This window comes from Trachypithecus francoisi, unplaced genomic scaffold, assembly GCF_009764315.1.
Source record: "Trachypithecus francoisi isolate TF-2019V2 unplaced genomic scaffold, Tfra_2.0 Lachesis_group2, whole genome shotgun sequence".
In the NCBI taxonomy this organism is placed as follows: Eukaryota; Metazoa; Chordata; class Mammalia; order Primates; family Cercopithecidae; genus Trachypithecus; species Trachypithecus francoisi.
The window spans coordinates 159,365,138-159,377,791 of NW_022681465.1; the positions used below are offsets into that span (position 1 = coordinate 159,365,138).

The window sequence follows — 12,654 nt, forward strand, 5'->3', positions numbered from 1 at the left end:
TCTGCCTCCTGGATTCAAGCGATTCTCCTACCTCAGCCTCCCGAGTAGCTAGGATTACAGGCACCGACCACCATGCCTGGCTTGTTTGTTTGTTTATTTATTTATTGAGATGGAGTTTCACTCTTGTTGCCCAGGCTGGAGTGCAGTGGCACAATCTCGGCTCACTGCAACCTCTGTCTCCCGGGTTCAAGCAATTCTCCTGCCTCAGCCTCTCAAGTAGCTGGGATTACAGGCATGTGCCACCATTCCCGGCTAATTTTGTATTTTTAGTAGAGACATGTTGGTCAGGCTGGTCTGGAACTCCCACCCTCAGGTGATCCGTCTGCCTCAGCCTCCCAAAGTGCTGGGATTACAGGTGTGAACATCGCACCCGGCCAGGCCCAACTAATTTTTTTTATTTTTAGTTGAGATGGGATTTCACTATGTTGGCCAGGCTGGTCTCAAACTCCTGACCTCGTGATCCACACCCCTCGGCCTCCCAGAGTGCTGAGATTACAGGCATGAGCCACCTTGCCCGGTGGCTTTTTATTTTCATTCGTTTATTTTTAAGACTGGGTCTTGCTCTGTTGTTGGCCGAGCTGGAATACAGTGGCACAAACATAGCTCACTGCAGCCTCAAACTCCTGGGCTCAAGTGGTCCTTCTGCCTCAGTCTCCACGTAGCTAGGACTACAGGCATGCACCACCTTGCCTGGCTAATTTTTACTTTTTTTTTTTTTTTTTTGAGACGGAGTCTCGCTCTAGGGCGGTGGCACCATCTCTGCTCACTGCAAGCTCCGCCTCCCGGGTTCATGCCATTCTCCCACCTCAGCCTCCAGAGTAGCTGGGACTACAGGCACCCGCCATCACGCCTGGTTAATTTTTGTGTGTGTGTATGTTTTTAGTAGAGACCAGGTTTCACCGTGTTAGCCAGGATGGTCTCGATGTCCTGACCTCATGATCTGCCTGCCTCGGCCTCCCAAAGTGCTGAGATTACAGGCTTGAGCCACCGTGCCTGGCCTAACTTTTACATTTTTTAAGAGATGAGGTCTCACTTTGTTGCCCAGGCTGGTCTGGAACTCCTGGGCTCAAGTGGTCTTTCCACATTGGCCTCCCAAAGTGCTGAGATTGCAGGTGTGAGCCACTGGGCCTGGCCCATTGTTTCTTAAAGCAGAAAAATAATTTATTCCAAAAAGATGGCAGAGAGCCAGGTATGATGGCTCATGCCTGTAGTCTGAGCTACTCTGAAGGCTGTGGCAGGAGGATTGTTTGAGCCAAGGAGTTTGAAGCAAGCCTGGGCAACATGGCAAGACCCATCTCAAAAAAAAAAAAAAAAGACAAAAGATGGCAGAAATAAGATTTTCATCCTGAAAATATAATTTGGTGTAGTTTTGTTGGGACAGATCTTTCCTCTCAACATGCCTTCCTACCTACTGCCCCACTGGAGTCTTGTTTGTCTAACAGCAGTTTTTAGACCCTTCACTGATTCTCATGTTTTGATAAGGCAACAGCCATCTTCAAATCTATAAATTCCAAGGGATAGATTAATATATTTCTCAGAAGAGAGCATCTTCTGACTTACAGGAGTCCATAAACATTGTGTGGAATCAGCATAGTTTAGGTTAAGTACACACATAATTCATCAAAGTGTAAATCAGGTGAAGGAAAAAAATACTGCATTGTGAAAAAGAAAATTCAAATGTGTTATGAACATTTAAGGCAGCTGATGCCCCAAATAGGCAAAGTCAAAGAAAGTGGCCTGCATTTGGAGGTAATTTTGCATCCAAAAAGGAATTCACTTTCTTGATTTCAATCACTGAACACTGTAGAACGTGTCTTCTTCCTCAAGGCCAATGATGCTTCAGATACCAGGTGGTTTCATCTTTCAAGCATGTTGCATAGAGAGGGTTGCACTGGGCCAGAATTGCAGTCAGCCAAAAGAGAGCAGCAAACTGAACAGCTCACCATCATGGTGATGATGACTCCCCAGTTAGGCCCCTTAGGGATGAACCAGGGCACAAAGAAGCCAGCAAAGCCCCAGGACATGCTCATCACTGTGAGGCCATGATACCGTCTTTGCTGCTGGAGCTGCCTCTCTCTGATTTTTAGTATTCTGTTTTTTAATCTTTGTCCATTAAGACAAGGTTATTTGTGAATGGAAATTAGGATTGTGGGGAGTCATAGAACTTCATGAAATACTTGTGAGGAATGGGAAAGGGCATTCATCAGAGAAAAATAGTACAGTTTCACTTTGGGAGGCCGAGGTGGGCAGATCATGAGGTTAGGAGATTGAGACCATCTTGGCCAACATGATGAAACCCTGTCTCTACTAAAATACAAAAGGTTAGCCGGGCATGGTGGCATGTGCCTGTAGTCCCAGCTACTCGGGAGGCTGAGACACAAGAATTGCTTGAACACAGGAGGTGGAGGCTGCGGTGAGCCGAGATCGTGCCACTGCACTCCAGCCTGGCGACAGAGCAAGACTCCATCTCAAAAAAAAAAAAACACACACACACAATTTCTGGGAAACTTTGAGGGTCCAATTGAGAGTGATTTATGAAATACAACGAGAAATTCAGATAATGCATAAGGATGTGATGAAGAAAGCAAAAATGTGTGGAATTGTTATCTTTGCTTTCATGTTTTTCACTACATTATTTTAAACCTGAAGGCTATAGAAGTCTCATGACTAACTTTGGGGCAAAGGTCCTTCTGTGCTAAATATTGTCTTAGGACCTGATGTTTTGTTATTGGCTTTGATCTCTAAGTGTACAACCTTTGTTTCCCTGACTTGCAGGAAGGGACCTCTTCAGACTGTCTCATGGGTAGAGAAATCTTACCAAATGAGGCCAACGGGGATTACGTACTGTTGAGGCTTTGTGCTTTAACATAGTGCATTGTGGTAAAGTTACAGTTTAATAGCAGTTGTAATATACTGGATTTGAAAATAATTGAAATCTTAGCTTAAACCTCATTTTGACTTTCGGAGTTTAAATCACTCAATAATCTTATAGCTGAATGGCTCCGTTTTTCAGTAGGATAGTTATTCTAAGACACTAAGTGAAAAAAAAAATTGTAACAAATTCTGACCTCCACTTGAATGGGGAAAGTTAGAGTACATATTTTACACTAAACTGTTTTCTTTTCTTTTTTTTGTGGGGGGGACAGAGTCTCACTCTGTTGTGCAGGCTAGAGTGGAGTGGCACAATCTTGGCTCACTGCAACTTTCGCCTCCCAGATTCAAATGATTCTCTTGCCTCAGCCTCCCGAGTAGCTGGTACTACAGGTGCATGTCACCACACCCGACTAAATTTTGTAGTTTTAGTAGAGATGGGGTTTGGCCATGTTGGCCAGGCTGGTCTCGAACTTGTGACCTCAAATGATCCGCTGCCCCAGCCTCCCAAAGTGCTGGGATTAACGGGTGTGAGCCACAATGCTCGGCTGTTTTAAATTTTTTAAAATTAAAATTGTAAAAAGTCACGAAGTGTTTTATATACTTATTTAATTTATTTATTTGAGACAGAGTCTTATTCTGTTGTCACAAAGTGCAGTGGTGTGATCTTGGCTCACTGCAACCTCTGCCTCCCGGTTCAAGCAATTCTTGTGCCTCCGCCTCCCAAGTAGCTGGGACTACAGGAGCATGCCACCACGCCTGACCTAAAATGTTTTATAACTAATGTATGTGTTTATAAAAAAATTATAGAATGAAATTCATAGGAATACACATTTAAATTTTTATTTTTACGGTGTACTAATTTTTTTATTGTGGCAAAATGTATATAACATAAAATGTACTATTTTAATAATTTTACAGATACAATTCAGTGGCATTAAGTACATTCACAGTATTGTACACATCAACACTGTTTCCAGAACTTTTTCATCATCCCAAACAGAACCTCCCCACCTCTATTCTATTTTCTGTCTCTATGAATTTGTCTATTCCAGGTGCCTCATATTAAGTGGAATCATACAATATGTGTCCTTTTGTGTCTAACTTATTTCTTTTTTTTTTTTTTTTTTTGAGATGGAGTCTCGCTCTGTCGCCCAGGCTGGAGCGCAGTGGCCAGATCTCAGCTCACTGCAAGCTCTGCCCCCTGGGTTTACGCAATTCTCCTGCCTCAGCCTCCCCAGTAGCTGGGACTACAGGCGCCCGCCACCTCGCCCGTCTGGTTTTTTTTTGTATTTTTTAGTAGAGACGGGGTTTCACCGTATTAGCCAGGATGGTCTCGATCTCCTGACCTCGTGATCCGCCCGTCTCGGCCTCCCAAAGTGCTGGGATTACAGGCTTGAGCCACCGCGCCCGGCCTGTGTCTAACTTATTTCACATAGCATCATGTTTTCAAGGTTTATCTATGTTGTAGCACGTATCAGAATTTCATTCCTTATGGCTAAACAGTATTCTATTGTGTATATATACTACATTTTGCTTCTCTGTGTTGATGGATCACCATCTGTTGATGGACACTTGGGTTGTTTCCATCTTTTGGCTATTGTGAATGATGCCACTGTGAACATTGGTGTACATGGATCTGTTTGAGTCTCTGCTTTCAGTTCTTTTGGATATATTCCTAGGAGGAAAATTGCTGGATCCTATGGTAATTATTTGTTAAAAGTTTTTGAGGAACTGCCAATCCATAGCAGCTGCACCATTGCACATTCCCACCAGCAGTGCACAAAGGTTCCAGTTTGTCTACATCATCACCAACATGTGTTATTTTGTGATTTTGTTTTTATCATAGCTATCCTGATGGGTATGGAGTGATATTGTGGGTTTTTTTTCTCATTAAACTTTACTTGTTTATTCTTTTTTTGAGACGGAGTTTTGCTCTTGTTGCCCAGGCTGCAGTGCAGTGGCGCAACTTGGCTCACCGCAACCTCCGCCTCCCGGGTTCAAGTGATTCTCCTGCCTCAGCCTCCCGAGTAGCTGGGATTACAGGCATGTGCCACCACGCCTGGCTAATTTTGTATTTTTAGTAGAGACGGGGTTTTTCCACGTTGGTCAGGCTAGTCGCGAACTCCTGACCTCAGGTGATCCGCCCACCTCAGCCTCCCAAAGTGCTAGGATTACAGGCATGAGCCACCGTGCCCGGCCTGTTTATTTTTATTTTTATTTTATTTTGAGATGGAGTCTTGCTCTGTCATCCAGGCTGGAGTGTAGTGCAGTAGCGCAATCTCGGCTCACTGCAACCTCCCTCCACCTCCTAGGTTCAAGCAATTCTCCTGTCTCAGCCTCCCAAAGTAGCTGGGATTACAGGTGCCTGCCACCATGCCCAGCTAATTTTTGTATTTTTAGTAGAGATGGGGTTTCACCGTGTTGGCCAAGCTGGTCTTGAACTCCTGATCTAAGGTGATCCGCCCGCCTTGGCCTTCCGAGTGCTGGGTTTATAGGCATGAGCCACAGCGCCCGGCCTTGCTTGTTTATTTTTAAAACTAGGCAGTCAACTGTGATAGTGAGAAGGGGTCAAAGACTAGAACAAGGAGTTCAGTCTATAACTTGACTGTGAATAATCAGTTGAGATAACTGACTACCTTGGAACCAGCCTCTCATTAAACTTTGTTTCATGGGTCTCAAAATTCTGAGATGGATTCTTGGTCCTGTTGCTTCCATTAAACAGTACTAATTTTAAAAACTAGTAATTTAAAACTGCCATGTGAAAAAAACTCAAAGTGGATCACAAAACAGTCATATTTTCCTTCTGAAGGTTTTACCATGCACTGTTATCATTAACCAGTCTCGTACTGTTAAACTTAAATGGCCAATCGAAACAAACAGTTCTGAGACTGTTCTTCTACCATTGATTGAGACTGGGGTGGCAGGTATTAGGGATGATATTCATTTAGTCTTCTGAGCTTTTTGAGCAGACTCGATGATATTGCCAGGTCCAGGAGCCTTCTTGTCCACTGTTGTTTTTTTTTTTAAATTAAAAAATTTTTTTTTCGAGACGGAGTTTTACTCTTATTGCCCAGGCTGGAGTGCAGTGGCGTGGTTATGGCTCACTGCAACCTCCATCTCCCATGTTCAAGTGATTGTCCTGCCTCAGCCTCTCAAGTAGCTGGGATTACAGGTGCCTGCCACCATACCTGGCTAATTTTTGTATTTTTAGTAGAGATGGGGTTTCACTCTGTTGACCAGGCTGGTGTCGAACTCCTGACCTCAGGTTATCTGCCTGCCTCAGCCTCCCAAAGTACTGGGATTACAGGCGTGAGCCACGGCACCTGGCCATTTTTTAATTTTTTGAGAGTCTCACTCTGTCACCTAGGCTGGAGTGCAGTGGTGCTATCTTGGCTTATTTGAACTTCCACGTCTCAGCTCAAGCATTCCCCAGACCTCAGTTTCCTGAATAGCTGGGGCCACAGATGCATGCCACTACACCCAGCTAATTTTTTGTATTTTTGGTAGAGATGGGGTTTCACCATGTTGCCCAGGCAGGTCTCAAACTCCTGAGCTCAAGTGATTCTCCTGCCACAGCTTCCCAAAGTGCTGGGATTGCAGGCGTGAACCACTGTGCCTGGCCTTATCCTCTGTTTTGATGACACCCACAGCAACTGGCTGTCTTGCATTATGAACAACAAAACAACCCAGAGGAGGATAGTCAGAAGCTCTCAACACACATGGGCTTGACAGGAACCACATCAAAGATGGGAGTATTACCAGATTTCAAGAATTTAGGGCCATCTTTCGGCTTACCACAATGGCAATCAGTCTTTCCCTTCAGCTCAGGAAACTTGCAGGCAGTGTGAGCCATGTGGCAGTCCATTACAGGAGCATAGCCAGCACTGATTTAGATTGAGTGGTTCAGGATAATCACCTGAGCAGTGAAGCCAGCTGCTTCCATTGGTGGGTCATTTTTCCTGTCACCAGCAACATGGCCATGATGAACATTTTTGACAGATATGTTCTTGATGTTGAAGCCCCCATTGTTCCCAGGAAAAACTTCACTCAAAGCTTCATGGTATATTGCAACAGATTTGGCTTTAGTTGTAACATTGACTGGAGCCAAGGTGGCCGCTTGGAGAGCGGTCTTTGGAGAGACAGACACAAGGGCTTGTCAGTTAGACAAGTTGGTGGTAGGATGCAATCCAGAGCTTCAGGCAGAGTGTCTACACTGACATTGCCATCTTTATAGGTGACTTTCCATCCCTTGAACCAAGGCATGTTAGCACTTGGCCCCAGCATGTTGCCATCGTTCCAACCAGAAATTGGCACAAATGCTACTGTGTTGGGGTTGTAGCCAACTTTCTTATTGTAAGTGCCGACTTCCTTAACCATTTCCTTGTATCTCTTCTGTCTGTAGGGTGGCTAAGTGGAATCCATTTTGTTAACTCCAACAATTAGCTATTTCACACCCAGTATGTAAGTCAGAAGGAGATGCCAACTTCAAATTCACCAGCTGCAACAATCAGGGTCACATAGTCAGCCTGAGATGTGCCTGTGATCATGTTTTTTTTAAATGTCTTTGTCTTGGGGCATCAACTAGTTACATAATACTTTCTGGCCTCAAGTTCCCACAGGGAACTATCATCAGTACCACCACCCTCACACTTAGCCTTCAGTTTATCCAAGACCCAGGTGTACTTGAAGGACCCCTTTCCCATCTCAGTAGCCTTGTAGAGACTGGGTCTCATCATGTGGCCCAAGGTGGTCTTGAACTCCTGAGCTCAAGGGATCCTCATGCCTTGGCCTCCCAAAATGCTGGGATTACAGGCATGAGCCACTGCACCCAGGTGATAAATGGTGTTTTGTCAAGTGGCAGGATTAATAATACCTGAATGGGCCGGGTGCAGTGGCTCACACCTGTAATCCCAGCACTTTGGGAGGCTGAGGCGGGCGGATCACCTGAGGTCGGGAGTTTGAGACTAGCCTGACCAACATGTAGAAACCCTGCCTCTACTTAAAATACAAAATTAGTCTAGCATGGTGGTGCATGCCTGTAATCCGAGCTACTCAGGAGATTGAGGCAGGAGAATCACTTGAACCCAGGAGGTGAAGGTTGCGGTGAGCTGTGATGGTGCCATTGCACTCCAGCCTGGGCAACAAGAGCGAAACTCCCATCTTGGGGGAAAAAAAAAAAAGATCAAAAGGACTGAGTTCAGGGGGCTTCCAGAAAGGTAAGCTAGAACATGTTCATGTGCTGAGAGGGTGGCACACCATTCTCCAAGGGAATTGAAGCTCCTACAACATTGTACATCTCACCTCTGTAACTCTTTATTTTACTGTTTATTTATATCCTTTAAAATAACGTTTGTAAGAGTCCAGTGACCAGGTTTCCATTCATTCTGTGAGCTTCTCTAACAAATTATTAAAACCAAAGGAAGGGATTGCAGAATCCCAATTTTTAGCCAATTGGTCAGAAGCACAGGTAAAACAACCTGGGACTTGGGATTGACATCAACAGTGGGGGGCAGCCTTAGGGACTGAACCCTCACTCAACCTATGGGGTCTGACATTATCTCCAGGTAGGAGATAGAGGACACCCAGCTGGTATTTTCTGAAGAGTTGATTGCTTACTTTTTCTTTTAATTTGAGATGGAGTCTTGCTCTGTCGCCCAGGCTGGAGTGCACTGGTGGGATCTTGGCTCACTGCAACCTCTGCCTCCCGGGTTCAAGCGATTCTCCTGCCTCAGCCTCCCAAGTAGCTGGGATTAAGGCATGTGCCACCATGCTGTGTCAATTTTTGTATTTTAGTAGAGGAGGGGTTTAGTAGAGGCGGGGTTTCGCCAGCTTGTCTCAAATGCCTGACTTCAGGTAATCTGCCCTCGTTGGTCTCCCAAAGTGCTGGAATTGCAGGCGTGAGCCACTGTGCAGTTGCTTACTTGTGTGTGGGATAAAACCCCCACACGTCTGGTGTTAGAAGGATGTTGTTAGAGTATTGTGTGAGAAACTGAGTTTGTTGGCTGAGCACTGTGGCTCACTACCTGTAATCCCAGCACTTTTGGAGGTCAAGGTGGGCAGATCAGTTGAGGTCAATAGTTGGAGACCAGCCTGGGCAACATTGTGAAACCCCGTCTCTACTAAAAATACAAAAAAAAAAATTAACCAGGTGTGGTGGCGTGTGCCTGTAATTCCAGTTACTTGGGAGGCTGAGGCATGAAAATCATTTGAACTCGAGAGTCAGAGGTTGCAGTGAGCTGAGATTGTGTCACTGCTTTCCAGCCTGGGAGATAGAGCCAGACTCTGTCTCAGAAAAAAAAGGAAACTGAGCTTGTTTATTCCTGTATTCTCAGACCTATAAAATAGTTTTGCCCGTATGACAAAGATACACTTCACATTGACTCATTTAAATTTCATGTTAACATTAGAGTAGTTCAGATTACTGGAATTATTGCTTTTGGAGCAAACTTTATTTCATCTTAGGTGGAGATAGTGATGATAAGAGACACAGGAGGGAAAAGACCCCATATATTTGATACAAAAAGATCAGAAAAAAATAAGAGAATATGCGCTATAACTGGTAGATTAATTTTTTCTTTTCTTTCTTTCTTTCTTTTTTTTTTTTTTTTTTTGAGATGTGGTTTCGTTTTGTCACCCAGGCAATTGATGCAATCTCAGCTCACTGCAACATCTCAGCCACCTCCTGGGTTCAAGCTTTTCTCCTGTGTCAGCCTCCCGAGTAGCTGGGATTACAGGCACCTGCCACCACGCCTGGCTAATTTTTGTATTTTTGGTAGAGTTGGGGTTTCACCATGTTGGCCAGGCTGGTCTTGAATTCTTGACCTCAGGTGATCCGCCTGCCTCGGCCTCCCAAAGTGCTGAGATTACAGGAGTGAGCCACGGCACCCGACCTAATTATTACAGTGAGTTAATTTAGTTCTTAGCTTCCTGGTAGCCAGTTAAAAAAAAAACAGTTTCTTTGGTGTTGAATTACAGAAATAATTTTATTATGGGAATCACCTATTTTTACAAGAGATACAGAAATATTTCCTGAATGATGGTTTTCATGCTGGTCAATCTATAAAATTAAATCATACTTTACTTTTTGTTTTTATTTTTTTGAGATGGAGTCTTGCTGTTGTCACCCAGGCTGAAGTCCAGTGGCACAATCTTGACTCACTGCAGCCTCCGCCTCCCAGGTTCCAGCAATTCTCCTGTCTCAGCCTCCCGAGTAGCTGGGATTACAGGCACCTGCTACCTTGGCAGGCTACTTTTTTGTATTTTGTAGTAGAGATGGGGTTTCACTGTGTTGGCCAGGCTGGTCTTGAACTCCTTACCTCCAGTGATATGCCCGCCTCGGCCTCTCAAAGTGCTGGGATTACAGTTGTGAGCTACCGCTCCTGGCCTTAAACTATACTTTAAAGAAGTTTTCAGGCTCACGCCTGTAATCCCAGCACTTTGAGAGGCCAAGGCAGGCAGATCACCTGAGGTCAGGAATTTGAGACCAGGAGTTTGGCCAACTTGGTGAAACCCCATCTCTACTACAAATACAAAAATTAGCCGGGCATGGTGGCAGACACCTGTAATCCCAGCTACTCAGGAGGCTGAGGCAGGCGAATTGCTTGAACCCGGGAGGTGGAGGTTGCAGTGAGCTGAGATCGTGTCATTGCACTCCAGCCTGGGGGACAAGAGCGAGACTTCGTCACAAAAAAAAAAGTTTTCAGATCTTTCAGGATTAAAATTTAAGGAAATTGGTAGTTAACATACACCTTCGTCTCTCAGGTATGTTGGCAGAACCATAACCCAAGAGGCCTATTTGAAGCATGGTTGTTAGTGATATAAAACTATTACTTGGTTCAAATGTGATGGAGTATAATATGTTCTTTGGTTTTGTTTTATGAATATTTAAGTTTTGTGGTATTTTTTAAAGAAAGATTGAAATACTTTTTGTGGTTCTGTAGAGTGCTAAGTACTAGCGAAACCAAAGAAATCCTGTTTAAGCTTATTAGAAAATTGTACACATACAAAACAATTTGAAAACATATCTGAAACACTTAGAACATTTTTTTTTTTTTGGAGACAGGGTCTTGTTCTGTCTCCCAGGCTGGAGTCCAGTGGTGGCACAATCATGGCTCGCTGTAACTTCTGCCTCTCAGGTTCAAGTGATTCTCCCCCCTGAGCCTCCCAAGAAGCTGAGATTACAGGCATGCGCCACCACACCTGGCTAATTTTTTTAATTTTTAGTAGAGATGTGGTTTTGTCATGTTGGCTAGGCAGGTCAAATGATCCTCCCACCTGGGGTCCCTTCTTTTTTTTTTTTCTAAACTTTAAATTGCTTTTATTGCATGACACTTAGTATGCAAATCAGGAAGTTTTAATTTTAAATGTTTGCTTTCACTAATTCTAACCACTGATTAAAGGCCTCAAAAATACAGTATTGAGGTAGGCTTGGTGGCTCTCGTGCCTGTAATCCCAGCACTTTGAGAGGCCAAGGCGGGAGGATCACTTGCGGTCAGGAGTTCAGGCCAGCCTGGCCAACATGGTAAAATCCTGTCTCTACTAAAAATAAAAAAATTAGGAGAATGAGGTAGGAAAATCGCTTGAACCCAGGAGACATAGGTTGTGGTGAGCTGAGAGATCACACCACCGTACTCCAGCCTGGATGATAGAGCAAGACTGTGTTCAAAAAAAAAAAAAAAAAGAGTATAATACTGGTTTTGTTACTAATTCTAATTTTATAATTATAGTTTCTGATGAACTTTAATTTTCTGATTAGATTTATGCATTATAGGCCAGAAATGCTTCACACATATAACCTGATTGTTTCCTTCTGGGCTCCAGTGGGACATTTTTTTTTTTAAAAAAAACAAAACCAGGTCTGATTATTTAATCTGTCTCCAGGGAAGAGTTGCAGATTCCCTGGTAATCCCTAGTGCCAGAGTTTGACAGCCTTTATTACCATTGTCTATTTAACCAAAATCCTTGCTGCTATAAATGGGCTGTATTTCTTTTGGTTTGTTCTAGTGAAAATAAGACAAACTGTCATGATTATAGAGATGGGACTTCCATTTTTTCCCCCACTCCAAAGACTTCCTTTTTCAATGCAATTTTAGTTACTGTTAACTAACCCAAGTTAATTTTTGATTAACTTGGAATCAAACCTGGGTTTTGCCATCTACTGAAAACCTGGGTTTTGCCATTTATTGAGGTGTTAATTGAAATATTAATATATTTAGAGCAGAAATGTCATTTTTTAGGGAATCTAGAGCAACAACAAAGCTGAGGTCAAACTACCGTAAGGATGGGCACCAAGGAAGCTGTGTTTGGGACAAAAAGAAATCAAGATAAGGTAGATGCAAAGTAGAGAAAAGAACTGGACCCTGGGGGGAAGGGTGATAGTTGGGAGTGGGTTATATGCTTCTAAGGGCAAAGAATAGGCAGATTTCTGAAGAGCAAGGCCCAAAAGGAAATATTGAGGATTTGTGTTCAAATACTACTTTCCCTCTGAATGTACAAGTTTTTGCTTTTAGCTAACCGAGTACTTCAGACATTGATAAAGTTAAGTGTTTTGTTGGGGTGGGTTCTAATATTCAGGACTAATGTTTCCTTGGAATAGTTGTGGAAGACACTATTGGTATATGTTGATAAAACCATTACCAAAACCCAGCTTCGGCACTAATGCCTCTTTTTACTTGGAGGTCAAAAGGGAATCTGTGATTGAAGTGTTAAACTGACAAAATCTGTACAGAATATTTAATTTTTCCTTTTATTTTTGTGATACAAAGACTGTTTCTTTTCATA

General features: G+C 43.5%; 1 protein-coding gene and 2 pseudogenes across 2 annotated transcripts in view; 1 reads left to right on the forward strand and 2 right to left on the reverse strand.

The window, feature by feature from the left end:
* The window catches only part of AFF4 (AF4/FMR2 family member 4), a 90,690-nt gene that overhangs the window by 13,325 nt on the left and 64,711 nt on the right, over positions 1-12,654 (forward strand). The gene's annotated exons all lie outside the window — the stretch shown is intronic.
* Positions 1,823-6,727, reverse strand: LOC117066124 (annotated as a pseudogene).
* LOC117066125 lies at positions 6,502-10,653 on the reverse strand (annotated as a pseudogene).